Raw genomic sequence first — 14,968 nt, forward strand, 5'->3', positions numbered from 1 at the left:
AGACCTTAAGGACACAGGCACGTCCTGCAGCAGCAGTTCATGATGTCCCCTGCAGATGCCGACAAAGCAGGAAAGGAGGTTTTTCCTCAGGAAAAACCGCTACATGCTCCTTCCTAGCTTCTTTCAGTTGCTGGCAGTGCTTGGTGCTCCATGGCTCCTAGTTTATCACTGCAGTGTCTGCGTTCATCCTTACACGGCCTTCTTCCTCCTGTGTGAGTGGGCTCAGATTTCTTTCTCCTTATGACACCAGTCATTGGGTTAGGGACCAGTCTACTCCAGCGTGACCTTTCCTTTGTTTGATTACATCTGCAAACTGTGTTTCCAAGTCAGGTCATGCTCACTTTAGGTCCCAGGGGTTAGAACTGTATCTTTTGGGGACTGCAGTTTCAGCCTTGCCTCCATCTCTCCAGCTACAAGCTGTACTTGGGCTCATCTTATCTGCCATTGCCATAGTTTTCCTTTCAATAATTCTTGTCAGAGAACAGCCGCTGAGCCTAAGTCTCGGACACTTTCTGAGACAGAACGTAAGTTCCAAGAACATGGATTTTCCTGGTGACGTTTAATATGCTTAATATGGGCAGTCACCTTAACAGGCTCTACAACACCCAGGAGGCAAGCCTCTGGGCACACCTGGAAGGTACTGTTTGATTAGGTTAGCTTCTGAGCACATCTTGGAAGGATTCTCTTGAAAGGGTTGAGGTGGAAATGCCACTCTGAAGGAGGGCGGTGTCATCCCCTAGGCTCAGCCTTGTAAATGTAAATAAGAGGAGACTAGCTGAGTGCAAACATTTATTGCCGTCTTCTTCCTAACTCTGGATGCAACATGACCAGACGCTTCAACCTCCTGCATGACTTTCCCACCATGATGGACTGCATCCTCAAACTGTGTGGCCAGAATAAACCCTTCCACCTTAGGCTACCTTTGCTGAGTATTTTGTTGCAGCAACCGGAAAAGTAGCTGATACACTAGGGCCATGCCTGGAGCATACAGGGCTTCCAGCGTGTATTTGTGAAATAAAGGAACTGGTAAATGTGTAGTCAGGAGATTAACCTGCTCTGCATCTCCCTCTACACATGCAACCGTTTTCCCAGAACTAGAATGAATTTTCCCCATCCCATGTCATTTCCATCCTGGTGAACCCATCTCTATAGTCCACTCAAGGGCTTCCTCAGCTGGGATGCTCTTCTGTGAGCTATCTGGAGACAGACTCTGAATCTGCTTCATCTTTGAAGGTCCAAACACACACAGGGCTTACCCTATGGGTTGGCTTGAGCTCAATCTAGCCAGAGTCAAGACAGAAACATGAAAAGCCATGTTCCCACCCCCTCCAATTGACTGCCGCCACCACATCTGTCGAGCTGGGGAAGGGAGTAAGAGTTGGGGTAGGAGGTAAAATTGCAAATTCTGTAAGTTCCCCTTTCTGCTGATGTTTGAAATTTTATCTTTCTGAGTCAGCACAGGTATTTTGATACTGTCTTGAGATCTGGGGCTTTTTTTTTAAGTGCTGGTTTAAAAACAAGTGCTTTCACATTTACCATTCTGTATATGGGGTTGAACCGGAAAATAAGCATCATAAGAACCACTTAGCTCTTCATCTCTTCGATTCCTGCTTTGGGGTTGAAATCAGAGGACAAACTAGTGGGACTCTCTGACTCCCTTGGCAGCTGGGAAACATTCAGCGTGGGCATGGGGAGCTCTTGACAAGAACCTCAGAAGTGCCCGGTGCTGATTTCAGGCTCTGGAAGGCTGTGCTAGTGGCAAGGATGGAGAGAAGGGGTAGAATTTTGGTTGATTGGATTCTACTTCCAAGACAGTCTGTGCTGTCTGTAGACCCAGGCCTCACCGCTAGAGGAGAGCAGCTGTTAGAATATCATTCTAGACTTTTCTCAAGCTCATGTTGCCCAATGAAGTGGCAAAGCTTCGCTGCAGGGTAGGGATGGATAAATGGATGTGGTTGGGCCGGCTGGCTCAGAAGAGAATGGCAATGGGTAGAAGTGTCTGCTCTAAGTGTACATTTACCTAAAATCTTAAAAGGAGACTTTATTTACCAAGAAGGTCTTCGCAGGTATTGCTAGTCAAGATGAGGTCAGACTGGGGTAGAGTGTGCCGGAACTGTATCTTTTCAAGAACAGGAGGGGGCACAGAGAGAATGTGAAGACAGAGGTGGGGTTTGGAGCATTGCACCTACAAGTCAGGGAACTAGAGGATTGTGGGAGTTATAGAGGCCGGAGGAGGCAAGGAGAATCTTTACTTAGTACCTTAGTACCTGCAGAGGGAGCACATCCCCGGGGATGATGACTTGACCAGTCTAGAACCTCCAGAACAGAGAGAATAATGCATGTTGTTTAGAGTCACCACACTGTGGTCACGTGTTACTGCAACTTTTGGGGATCTATATAGTCGCTAATGGTGTAACGAGGTGGTGATTAGATCCCCCTCCCCCCAGTTTCACCTCTAGAACCTTCTTCTAACACAGCTCAGGACACAAAGGTCACTGAGGGAAGAGATAGGATTGGCGATTGGAGGAAGAAACAATAGTGAGAATGTGCTGAGGGAAGCAAACAGGCCAAAAACTGGATTTTGGGCTTTATTAAGCAGGACAATACTCTCTCCTGCTGGGCTTTGGCACTTGCAGTTTTCTAAATTTCTTTCTTTTCTTCCTTCCTTTCTTTTTTCTTTCTTTCCTTCCTTCCTTCTTTCTTTTCTTCCTTTCTTTCTTTTTTCTTTCTTTCTTTCCTTCCTTCTTTCTTTCTTCCTTCCTTCTTTCCTTCCTTTCTTTTCTTTTATTTTTTTGAGGGACCTCTGGGTCTTGACTTTCTTTGTCTTGGTATCAGAATCATTAGCACAGGCTAAGGGATGCTGTGAGGACAGGAGAGTTGCCCCTACTTCCTTGTTGAGACGCAGGAGCTGGTAGCCACATGTCTGCCTCCTCATGGAGGGGTAGCAGAGGACTAGCCTGTAGGAGGCTAAAAGTCATCCCCACGGGTGTCTGAGATAGTAGATCAGAAGCAGGCTTAGTTAGAGAGAAATTTTGTTATTTTTCATGCATCCATTAAATCCCTGCATGTGATTGGGAACCCATGAAGGAGGCAAGATTGGTTCCAGAGATAAAATCAAGGGAGAACATATATGAATGCCTCTGAGAAATAAAGCGTGAGGGTGTTCAAGTTATCACACGCAAGCAACACTTCACTTCGATTTTTGCTCAAGGCATCTAGGTGCTTTTTCTTTCTTCTTTGTTCCAAAGTATTTCTCCACCTACCAGCTTCCCAGAAACTTCTTTGTGAATCATTAACTGTCTTTTCCTCTACAAAGGGGGGCAGCTTGTTTAGATGGGTCCACGTAAAAGGGCCTCTAAATTTTTAGTGTTACCTTTTCTCTGGTCCTCTCTGGGGATGCAGCTCAGCAGTGATTGGGTAGCATGCACAAGGCCTTGGGTGAATCTCTAACACTGAAAAAAACAGACACGATGGCTTCTGCCTGTGATCCCAGCATTCATGAAGTGGTGGCAGGTTGGTGAGAAGCTCAAGGCCATCCTTGGCTACACATCGAGCTTGAGGCAAACCTAGTATACACAAACTCTACTTAAACAAACACATGTGTAAGGGTTTAACCCTAACTCTTCAAATGCACCTTGTATTGCTGCAAATCCATCCACATCTTGATGCCAAGGTACCCATCCTCAGTATATGAAGCCAGAGGAATGCCACTGCTCTGATGTCTTCGTGGTGCCATATGCTGGAAACCTTGACTATTGCCGGTGCTTCACAAAATGTCCCTACTATGCTCTCTACCCAAAGGAGAGCACAAGGCTTCAACTTAGGCCTCTAAGAACCAGGAAAACCCAGCACTAAATTAGCGGTGATGAAGAAATCTGGTCCCACAGAAGATACACATTAATCAAGACATGCAGTCTAGGGGGATTTTTTTTCCCCAAGACGGAGATTAGTGTCTCAACAGGGATTCAAGAGGAGTATGAATGAGTGAGTGAGCAAGCAAAGGGGAAAAAAAACCAAGCCTTCCTCCTTCTATCAGCAAAGAGATACTAGACCAAGATCAGACTGGATGGTTGTTCACCCATCTGGAACCATTCTCCAGCACCCGCCATGTGTCCTGCACCAAATTCTGTCCTCCTTCCCCAGGGTTTCAGTGTCCCCAAGTCTGCTGGATAAAGCTACCTGGAAACATCGTCAGGCTCATCTTTGCCTGTCCAGGAACCGCACGTGCTGTGACTGGCTTACCTTAGGAGACATGGCCTGTTTGTCAGAAAACCACACAGGAGGGCCTATGACTCTCCTGTTGACCCAATGAAGGAGACATACGGATTGTGTCAAGCCCAAGCCTGCATCCTCTTCTCACGCGGCAGGCAACCTATCTAATATTTGTGTTTGTACTCAGATTTTCCAAGTGCCGAGTGGCATCTGTAGTGTACACTTTGAAGCCCACGCTGAGCCGGCGAAACACACACATAGTAACTGTGACAACTGTTTCCTGTTTCTGAAGTTTACAAGAACTTGCTCTGTATGAGGTATTATTGTCAGTGTAGTACGGTAATTGTCACTCCCTTGGTTTTGATTTTGCTCAGGCTCTAGAAACTGTAAAGAGCTCTTGATTTGGAAACATTCTCCTAGAACCTGCATTAGATTTAGTTTTTCCGCTCGTTATCCAGTGTCATATCTGCAATGAAGTTTCGACCTGTGGGAAGTAAACACTACTATGCTACTCACCCAGGCTGGTAGCCTACAGCTTGGATTTGTTCTGAGCCCTTTGTCCCTGTAGGAGGGGACCTGTGGACAAAGGAGGTCTGATGCCCTCTGAGATAGCATGTGGCCATCTTATTAAAGCCAAAATTTCTGACAAGTCATGACTTCCTTGAGCTTTCAAAGCAGTCTATACCCCACAAAGAGGAAACAAAACCGGGGTCCATGGCCACTGGGCTTCCATTCTGTGACTGTGGTAGTTTTTACTGGCTCTGGACCTGCAGCCTCCAGAACAAAGCAGGGCCAGTGTTAAGACCATCTGCTCAAAGAGATTAGTGATGAGCCGAGGCTGCAGATGCACGGAGGAAGGAGAAGCAGAGGTAAAAGGCAGATCTAGAAATCATGAGGTACATGCCTGGTGCTCATCCCTGCTACGGCCCCCAAGCTTTCCCAGGTACAGCTCTGGGCCCTAGTCACTCATTCTTGGATGAGTACCGGGTTGCATCCCTTAGAGTTGCAGAAAGAGATTAGGTCTAGAAGCAAAAAGGGAACCTCTAGTACATTTTGTTGCCTGCCTACCAGCAGGGCACAAGACACCAAAACTGCTGTCACCAAGAGGAAAAATAGACTCAGAGATCATGTTGATCTTTCCTTGTGCCAGCAGGTCCAGGACGAAACAGGGGGTTCCGAGTTCTGAGCTCCAATCCTTTTTCCATTGCCCTGCTCTACTTTCCTTTCACCTCCTCATCCAAGTCCTGTTCCCTTTCAGACATAAGAAAAACAGACCAAACCCAGATTCTGACTGTTCAGTAGTGCGGCGTGTAGTTGGCCCCGTCGTCCTGCATGCTTGCGTTTATCCTGCATGCTTTGTGGAAGGCTCACCCTCTTGTCTTACAGTGAACTCCAGATGCAGCATAACCAAGAAAGGAAGGCAACGGCTTTTCTTTTCTTTCCTTTCCTGTTGCATGTGTGTGTACATGTGTGTATGCATTTCATATGTGTGGAAGTGCATGCCCATGTGTAATCAAGTGTGGAGGTCAGAGGTCAGTGTTTTTCTCTGTCACTCCCCATTTTATGTACTATTACAGAGTCTCTCACCAAACTGGCTAAGAGCCAGCTTGACCCTAGGGTCCCTGTCTCCTCCTTCCGAGTTCTGGGATTATAGGCAAGACTCTGCTCACTCATCTTTTGTGTGGGTGATAGGGGATCTGAACTCTGATCCTCCCTCTTTCACAAAGCACTTTACTCCCCTCCGCAGCACAATACTTTACTGACTCACCCTAAATGAGATTGCTTACTTCCTCTTCTTCATCTTCTCTCTTGGGAAAGGTGTACATGTCTCCTGATGATACACAATCCAAGGCCCTCAAGTCCTGCCTTTTTGTACCATTTTATCAACATCGCCTGGATTAAGGCATTTAGCAGAGAGTCTGTGTGTGTTGAGGGCTGTACGGGGCTTAGTGATCAGCAGTGCAAGTGCTCCTCACGCCACTCACATATCACGGAAGAAGCACCCTTAATACAGAAAGCTGCTGGTTTGATTTGCAGTGCCTCACGCCCACACTGCATTCACAGGCAAAGACCCCACTGCACATGCAGAATGCTACAATTCGAGGAAATACATGTGAGCCCCAGAAACCCCCTTCTCTCCCAACAGGAGATCCAGCGACTTTACAAACTCTCTAACTCTCTCAAGAAGTCAAGACTGGACTAGTAAACACCATCTGCCTGGAGATTTGTCTCCTGGGGTAGAGGAGTGAAGAAAGGCCATGAAAGGGACTAGAGCTTTTTGGATCTCATTTCAGGGCTGAGGGTTTTTGACAGCCTCACATAAGATAGTGACCTCCACGCCACTGTGTACGACTTTAGCATTCAAAGTCTTTAAGTGAAGCCTCTTTCTGGGCAAACAGGCACTACCTAAAAATAAACCCAAGGTCTTGAAACATTCTTCTTTGCCTTTAAGCTTTCTTTGGCTTGGGACTGGGCTGTCTATTTTCAGTTTTGCAGCCCTATGTGGTATGGATTTGACCTACCAGATGACAAATGGCCTAATGACACTGGGCCAGTCGTGAGGCCATGGTGAGCTGGGTAGGAGAGCTGGGGGTAGTCTCATTTAAAGATTCCTGGAACCAAGGGAGAAATTGACGGTGTGTAGACAGCCCTGGAGGACATAGTGCTATTTGGACCTAATCCGGCTAAGGACAGAACATTAAAAGCACGCTAAGAGAAGAATAAAAAAGGGACTTGAAGTAGGACATGGTAGGACACGCTGGTGCTTCTCAGTGTTGCCCGGATAAAGCAAGTGCCCTAGGGGCTTGGTTCTCCTGGCCCTGGGTTATGTATTTGGCTTCCAGAGGCCTGATGATCTGTCTTCTTCTCATATTTCTCCATTCCTCCTCCCTGACTCTACCTCAAGTTCACCTTGCCTTAGGCCCTTTTGATCCCTTGGCATCTCTACCAGGCCCTTGAGTTCTCTTCCTGGGAGCCACACCTCTTGCCCTTTGTGACTCTATCCCTCCAGTTAATCTCTATCAGGGGCTGCCTGGAGCCTCTGGAGGCCTATGGGGTGAATCTCACATGCAATTCATCCCTCAATAAAATATCGTCCTCACACCCGTCAGGAGGTTTTAGCTGTCAACAGACTAACAGCAATCTAGACATAAGGACCCTGTTTATTACGAGAAGTCCAGGAGCAGAAGGTATCCATGTTGTTCTGGTCCATAAGACCCCCAGTTCTCTCTCTCTTCTTGTCCCACTTGCCAGTCGTAGCTTTTCCTTCTGGTCATCCCAGGACTGGGTTTATATTATATTACAGCTATGGTAATAGGTTTCCTATTTTAATTAAGGAAAGGGGAAGAAGAAACAAAGTTCCTGCCAGCATTTGTAACTGTTGCGATTTGGATGTGTCTGTCTAGATTTCACAACTGGGAAAGCTAATCCTCAAATTCATTTGCTTGCTGCAGTATTTGGAGGTGGTGGCTGTGGGGAAGTCATTCTAACTGATGAGGCCCTGAGGCTGAAGACTGTAGAGAGCAGAAAGAGACACGCTTGCTGTATCTTGATAACGCGATGCCCTCTGTTAGGATGCACGAGAAGTCTCTCCACAGGTTCTAGGTAGATGCTGGTACCACACACTCTTGGCCTTCTCAGACTCCAGAACCAGAAGCCAAATAAGCTTCATAAATGACCAGTCCTAAGTATTTTTTATGGCCATAGACAAAGGACTAACATAATACTTTACAGAAGGAAAGCGAAACTTATGCATAGGTCCTTTGGTGAGATTCTCCGTATATCTGATTAGACAGACTGACCTCTGAGTCCCATCAGGCAATGTAGGAGTCTGGGAGGGTATAGGGCTTCCTGGTCTCCCTGGTTGGAAGTGGCAAGAGAGGAAGGGATTGGAGATATTGTGGTGTTAGTCAGCCCGTAGTTACCATGCCTGCCACTGCTGAGGACAGAAAATCCCTTCAAGCACACAGAGGTGTGCAGGGACTTTCTCAGCATAGATGCATACAGACCAGTGGCACAAGCCATGCTTTTTGTCCTGTAGGAATTGTCACTAGAGGAAGATGAGATTTCAGGGCTCAGTCCCCTCTCCCAGCCCCCAGAAGTGCTGTCCCTTCCATTCTGCCATTAGCACAACTTGTCAAGAAACATTTTCTTTTCCGTGCACATCTGTGCCTCTGGATTATAAGATATTTGAGAGCAGGGATCTTGCCTCATGCTTTCTGTTGTTAGAGACTCAAATTAGCATCATGCCCTTTGCTGGAATCTGGGGCAGTGTTGTAAACGATGGGGAACATGGCCTCGAACATCATGCTGTGGACAAAGAGGCGGCCCTCGTCCCATGAGACCATGGTGGGCATACTCAGGAGGCAGGATTTGGTCAATGCAAACAAGAGAAAGCAATGTGTTTGGGAAGGGTTTCCAGTGGAAAGAACTTTAAATTTTCAAGCATAATTTTTCTTTCAAAGGGGATTGGCAGTGCTTCTAATTTTACTTTGCCATTTTTCTCTCCTGTGTGGAGTCATCTGTTCGTGCCTTCAGTCGAGCTGCTTGTGCCCCTTCTGTATGTTAGACCCTGAGACTCAGGAGTGACTAACAAGAGTTCCTGCTCTTACCCATGGAGGGGAAGACAAGTCTTCTAGCCTTGCTTCATGTCAGAAGGACCCTCGTGGTGTCTTAGTGTCTCAGAACTCAGGAGTTCTGGGTTTATATTAAGGGTGTTTCCAGCCTTTAGTGTGGATGGCTTGTTACAACTCTGCCATAAGGAAATCTGGGTTTAGCCAGGCATGGTGGTAATCGCAACTCCTGGGAGGCAGAGGCAGGAGGATTAGGAATTTAAGAACCTCTTTGGTTATATAGCAAGTTCAAGGTCAGCGTGAGCTACAAGAGACTCGGTATCAAAGCAAGAAATCAAAAGAAAAGAGAGGAGAGGGAGAGGGGAAGTGGGGGGAAGGAGGAGAGGGAAGGAGAAGAGAGGAGAGGACAGGGAAGGAGGGGAGGGAGAGGAGAAGAGAGGAGGGGAAAAGAGGAGAGGAGAACATGGAGAGGGAGAGGAGGGGAGAGGAAGGGAAGGAGGGGAAAGAGACTAGGGGAGGGTAGAAAAAGGAAAGCTGTGTTGGGGGCTGAAGGTGAAGTGGTGTGAGGCTCTGGGTTTGATCTCTATCAGCTGGAGGAAAAGCAAAGCTGACTTGGTAAGGGTTCAGTATCCAGATAAACATGGCTTTAGGGCCTGGCTGCAGCATTGACTCTGGGACCCTGGGGGAGGTTTCTGACCCCTGAGCATTGCTGAGCTCTTGTGTCCTCCCCAGCACTTCTCAGCTCCCACTGTGTCCTTCACTACATGGTCCATGGTAGTGGAAGTCAATCCATCTCCTCTTAAGTGAGCACAGCGTTAGGCTCTCTCAGCAGAGATGAGGAAGTTGAGGAAGAAGGGGATGTCGCTCCACAGGAGTGGCATAGCTGATGTATTCATCACCAAGTCTGTCCAGCTATGGGTCCAATACCTGGTCCATCCACAACTGGGATTAGCCTAATGATAACCTTCCTGTGGCCAGCTCTGTTTGGGATTTGGGGTCCTAAATGGTCCATCCTAAAGGCCTCATGGCTGTAACAAGACATGGCACCCTCAGAGGCCATACATAGCCGCCAGAGACTAGTGCACACACAGAGAGACAGATCATTCTGAAGATTCCCCAACTGCCACTCATGGCCCACATGGTCTGAGGCCTCCGTCTCCATGCTCGCCAGGGCCTGGACTCCACTGCACACGCATGCCACTTCATGTGATCCCTGGTCCCTGCTTTAACTTGGAAGAGTTGTTTGTTGCTTTCCCAGTGATTCCATTCCTGCCCTGGCCTGGCTAATCCAGTGAACTTCTGTGCTACCTGGTGGCCTGACCGTCTCCACGTAGGACTGAATCCCATGCACGCTTGTCCTCCTCTGTCACGTTCTGCATGCTAGGACACCAGAGAGTTTCCTTCCATCTTCTAGTGTTCTTCCATCATAGCTAAGAACCCTTTGCATCATACCTCCCTTACAGGGCTCACTGTATGCTTCCATCTCCTGGTGGGAGTCAGGCTATCCACCTACGAGTTAATAGAGGCAAGAGCATCTGACTTCACGATTATTTTCAGAACAAGTGCGGAGGCCTTTGTAGAGCTCAGGGCTCTATTCACAGGGGCTGTTCCATTTCCTCTTTGCCTTATCTGCTTTTTTTTTTAATTTTTTTTTACCCAGAACAAGGGAAACAAATGTCAGTGTCTTCTGGGTACTAGGCAACCTGCCAGGCAGCTGACAGGATGGTGCTGACGTGCATGTGGCTGGCCTTAGAGGAAGAGACAGTGGGTCAGAGTGGCTAAAGTGGTTACCTGGGGTCTTGTGTGGCGTAGTGGATTAAGTTAGAGCTAATGCAGGCTGTTGGGCACCCTGTCACAGAAGACTGTGACGGGAGCTTCCTCCTTCAGCCGTAAACACTCTCCTTTTGTTTTGTTTTGTTTCCATACAAGGTTTCTCTCTTGACAGCTCCTGGTCATCCTGGAACTCACGTTGTAGACCAGACTGGTTGGCCTCGAAATCACAGAGATCCACCTGCCTCTGCCTCCCAAGTGCTGGGATTAAAGGCGTGTGCCCAGCCAACCATAAACACTCTTTGTTTTCATCCAAAGGAGAACATAGCAGCTCTCCCTCTCTAGCCCAGAGTTTTCAATACCCCATCCATGCAATAACAGATGCAGCGAGCAGAGGATTTTCATTCACTGGGCTTCTTTCCTAATGACAGCTAAGAAAGGTCTGACCCACCGAGAGGGTGAGAGCCTGTGGTTTTCCTCTCTGAGAGCTGGCCTCTGAATGAGACGGGCCCCATCTTTCTCTCAGAACTGATAACTCCACGCCTTAGAAGAAACGGGGAGTGGACCATTAAGGCTCAACCCTCAGAAGAATCTCACAGATTTCCACCTCCTTCCTAGCAGGGATTACAGGTCTTCACTGCCAGGCTCGGTACAGATTGCCTATTTCTCTGTCAGTGTGGTCATCAGCCATGAGTAGCGAAGAATCCATGGTGCACCTCCCCGGATTTCACATCAGAGGTGTGGCCATCATACAGTTTGCAGCCTGGAGTTAACTTATGAAGTCCCACGATTTTCTGTGCTCACTAAGGTTCCTCAGGTACTCAGAGCATCTGGGTTCAGTAGCTGTCCATTATGTGCTCGTCAGATGAGGAATTTATATAAAGACTTGCCACCTGCGGGCCAGAAGCCACCTAAGTTACAGGTGGCTGTGAGCCACCTGATATGGCTGCTGGGAACTGAACCCGACTCCTTCACAAGAGCCACAAGTGCTCTTAACTGGTTCCCATCTCCCCAGCACCAAGATTAATTTTTATTTATGTATGTGTATTTCTCTCTCTCTTTCATCGTGTGTGTGTGTGTACGTACCCTATGTGTGTGAGACCCTGCAGAGGTCAGAACAGCCATTAATTACCCGGAGCTGGAGTTACACTTGGTGTGAACCACCTGACGTGGGTCCTGGGAACTGAACTTGGGTCCCCTGGAAGTGCTCTAAACCCCTGAACTGTCCCCATCCCCAGAAGGGTTTTATTTCAAAACCAGCTAGGGAAAGAATGAGCACACAGCCTTAGGACTAGCTACCATAAACATCAAGGGTGCTGCAGCACAGGTGGGAATCAGAGCCAGCTGAACTGGGACGTCCTTGCCCTGTTCTCTCAGGCATCAGCTCGTTTATGCAGTCCTGGGGCTTGAACCCCTACCCTCACCACCCTGAATCCCAGACTCTCTCTTTTACCTTTTGTTTTGAACAGGATGAAGTTGCCCAGGCCTGAACCTTACTATGTAGCCTACACTGGTGTTGAACTTATGAACTTTCTGTCTCAGTCTCTTTCATAACTTGGATTGCAGGCTTGTTCCACAAGGTTGGCTCCAGATATGCATTTCCTTTTAGAGTAAGAGGCTGGCCGCTTCCCGCTGCCCAGCTCCCAGCTGCCTGGCTAGCTTATACCCCTAAATAACAACACACAAATTGTATTCATTTAAACACTGCCTGACCCATTAGTCCTAGCCTCTTATTAGCTAACTCTCACATCTTGATTCAGCCCATTTCTAATAATCTGTATGTCACCACGAGCTCGTGGCTTACCGGGAAAGATTCAGCATGTCTGACCTGGCAGCGTCATGGCAGGTGGTTCTCTCTGTCTCTGCCTCCTTTCTCCCAGCATTCTGTTTTGTCTACTCCACCTATCTAAGCTGCTGTCCTATCAAAAGGCCAAGGCAGTCTCTTTATTTAACCAATGAAAGCAACACATAGAAAGAAGACCCTCCTACACCATTAAGCCTATTGCTCTGTTGATGTAGTAGTCGTCCAGGCAGGAGTAAGGATAGACGATCTAAATGGAGTCCTTTGGAAGAAATTGCATGATGTTGGGCAACTAATTCGTTTGTTTGTTTTTTGTTTTTTAAGACAGGGTTTCTCTGTAGTTTTGGGAGAACTGTCCTGGAATTAGCTCTTGTAGACCAGGCTGGCCTTGAACTCACAGAGATCTGCTTGCCTCTGCCTCCCGAGTGCTGGGATTAAAGGCGTGCACCACCACCGCCCGGTGGGCAATTAATTATTTACACAGCAGCTACTTCTAGAATGTCCATTGGTACTAATGAGTCTATGATGATAGCCAGACCTTAAAATAAAGGACTGTTGTGGGTGGGGGGAGACATGGGAGGAACATGGACGTAGCACACAATGGGGGATATGTACGGGGAACATGGGTGGAGGACATGGAGGGTGGATGAGCGGGGAGACATGAATGAGAAGGGGCATGAGTTGGAGAGATCTGTGTGGGAAGGGACATGGGTGGGTAGGCACATGGGTCATGGGAGTTCAGGCAGAACAGAGGCCCAAGAGGAAGGTGTGGTATTTTCACAGGGAGGTCTCTAAAGTTCTCCTTTCTGGCCAGAAGCTGCCAAACTTTCTGTGCTTAATAACTTGGTAGTTTTGGCCATATAGCTTTACAAAATAATCTGAGCCAAAAGAGCAGATGAAAAGAATACTCTCCATACGTAGGTTCTCAGGCCCAGGGAGGAAACCATCCCGGTGGGTTGAGGGACAAAGGTTGCCCATGGCTAGTTCACAGGCACAGCACTTCATCTGTTACGAAAATTCGCACACCTTTATGAAGTGTGCGCTCCTCACTTCCTCCAAACTACTTTTGCTATTTTCAATGTTCTATCTTAATATGATGATTTTTTAAAAAAGTATTTAGAAAAAGAGTAAATATCCTTAAGAATATCCTACCAGTGTGTACCATCACGACTGGCAGAAGCAGGAAGAACTCTCTTTTTCGAAACACTGGTATTCAAATGAACGATGTTTATGGTTAGAGCCTCTTGGCCTGCCTTTCTCCCTCTCTGAGATAGACAGGCATGTGGCCCAGGCTGGCCTCAAACTCTTCCTGATTCTCCTGACTCCCCCTATCGAATTCAGGGATTGCAGGTGGAAACCTGACGAAAGTCTCCTTCACAGTAAGGCTGTCCCTAAGCTCAAAGCTAAACTCTTGCAGAGTTAGGGGTTTCGCAGGTGACCTTGAGCCACAGTAGCCCCCTTTGGTACATTTTTAATTCCCTTATTCTTTCTTTCAGCAAACAGCCACAGAATGTCTATTGTGTGCTTTCTACTCTGTGTGCCTTGATCACACATGGAATGGGCGCTCTCTAAAGACACGTCCTTGCCTGGACCACTTCTTAGTATGTTGGAGGCACTCAATGACTATTGGTTGGATCAGTAAATAGTCTTAATCCTTATGAAGCTCAATAATAAATTTCTTCTTATGCAGTTTGTACTTTCATGTCAATGAGATCCCCAAGTACACTGGACACAGGAGAAGCTTAAAAGAAAACAAGGGAGAAATCACTGGTAGGCAGAGAGCACCCCAGGGGCCTGGGGAAAAGGTGTGGTGAGCTTTGTCCCACTTCCCGCTGGCAGTAGGTGCAGGAATTGACCGATAAGCCTCTGGATTGGAACTTCCTGTGGCAATGAGCATTTCAGGTCCACCTTATTGCAGGCTGGGAGAGTGACTGCTCTCTCTGTCCCCTGCCTATTGAAGTAGGGCTCTACAAAGCAAGAGTCCCCGGGGCAAAGATGGAGCTCCCCAAGAATTACCTCTGCTCCTCTTAGCTGACCGAAATGGTCAAAAGGCTAAAAGTTTCAAGAGACAAGAACATGGCCAAGAGTTTTCTTTCTCCTTAAGTAATAGCTAGAATCACATATTATTCAGACAGTGCTGGGCTGGGCTCAGTGTTTAGACTGTAGGAGTTTTCCCTTCCCCTCCCCCATGCCCCTCTCTAGCCCCCTCCTTCTTTCTTTCCCCTTCCCTTTCTCCAAACAACTTACATAATCATCTCCTACTTCTGGAGAAGGTGGTTTCTTGCCCCAAAGCTTGAATGAAAAGTTCAGAATTTTCAGTCTGGTCTGGGTCAGACATGATTGGCAGTGCAGGTGGCCAATTGAATCTCCTTTGCTCCACTGGAGGCGGGCTTCAGGGACAAGCCTCGCTCTACTCTTTTCCAGCTTTATTTTCTGAAGTTCTGGGGAAAGGGAAGGATTCTACACTTCAGAATCCTTTAGAGGAACAGGCTTTTCTCACCGCCTTCACATGCATGCATGTACTTTTGGAACGGGAATCTCACTGTGTTGCCCAGGTTGGTCTTGAACTTCTGAGATAAAGTGAGCCTCCTCCTGCCTTGGCCCCACGAGCACT

At 47.6% G+C, this 14,968-nt stretch overlaps 1 protein-coding gene across 4 annotated transcripts in view; it reads left to right on the forward strand.

Moving 5' to 3' along the window:
- The window catches only part of Alpk2 (alpha kinase 2), a 111,833-nt gene that overhangs the window by 60,402 nt on the left and 36,463 nt on the right, over positions 1–14,968 (forward strand). The gene's annotated exons all lie outside the window — the stretch shown is intronic.

Source organism: Microtus pennsylvanicus, chromosome 4 (genome assembly GCF_037038515.1).
Source record: "Microtus pennsylvanicus isolate mMicPen1 chromosome 4, mMicPen1.hap1, whole genome shotgun sequence".
In the NCBI taxonomy this organism is placed as follows: domain Eukaryota; kingdom Metazoa; phylum Chordata; class Mammalia; order Rodentia; family Cricetidae; genus Microtus; species Microtus pennsylvanicus.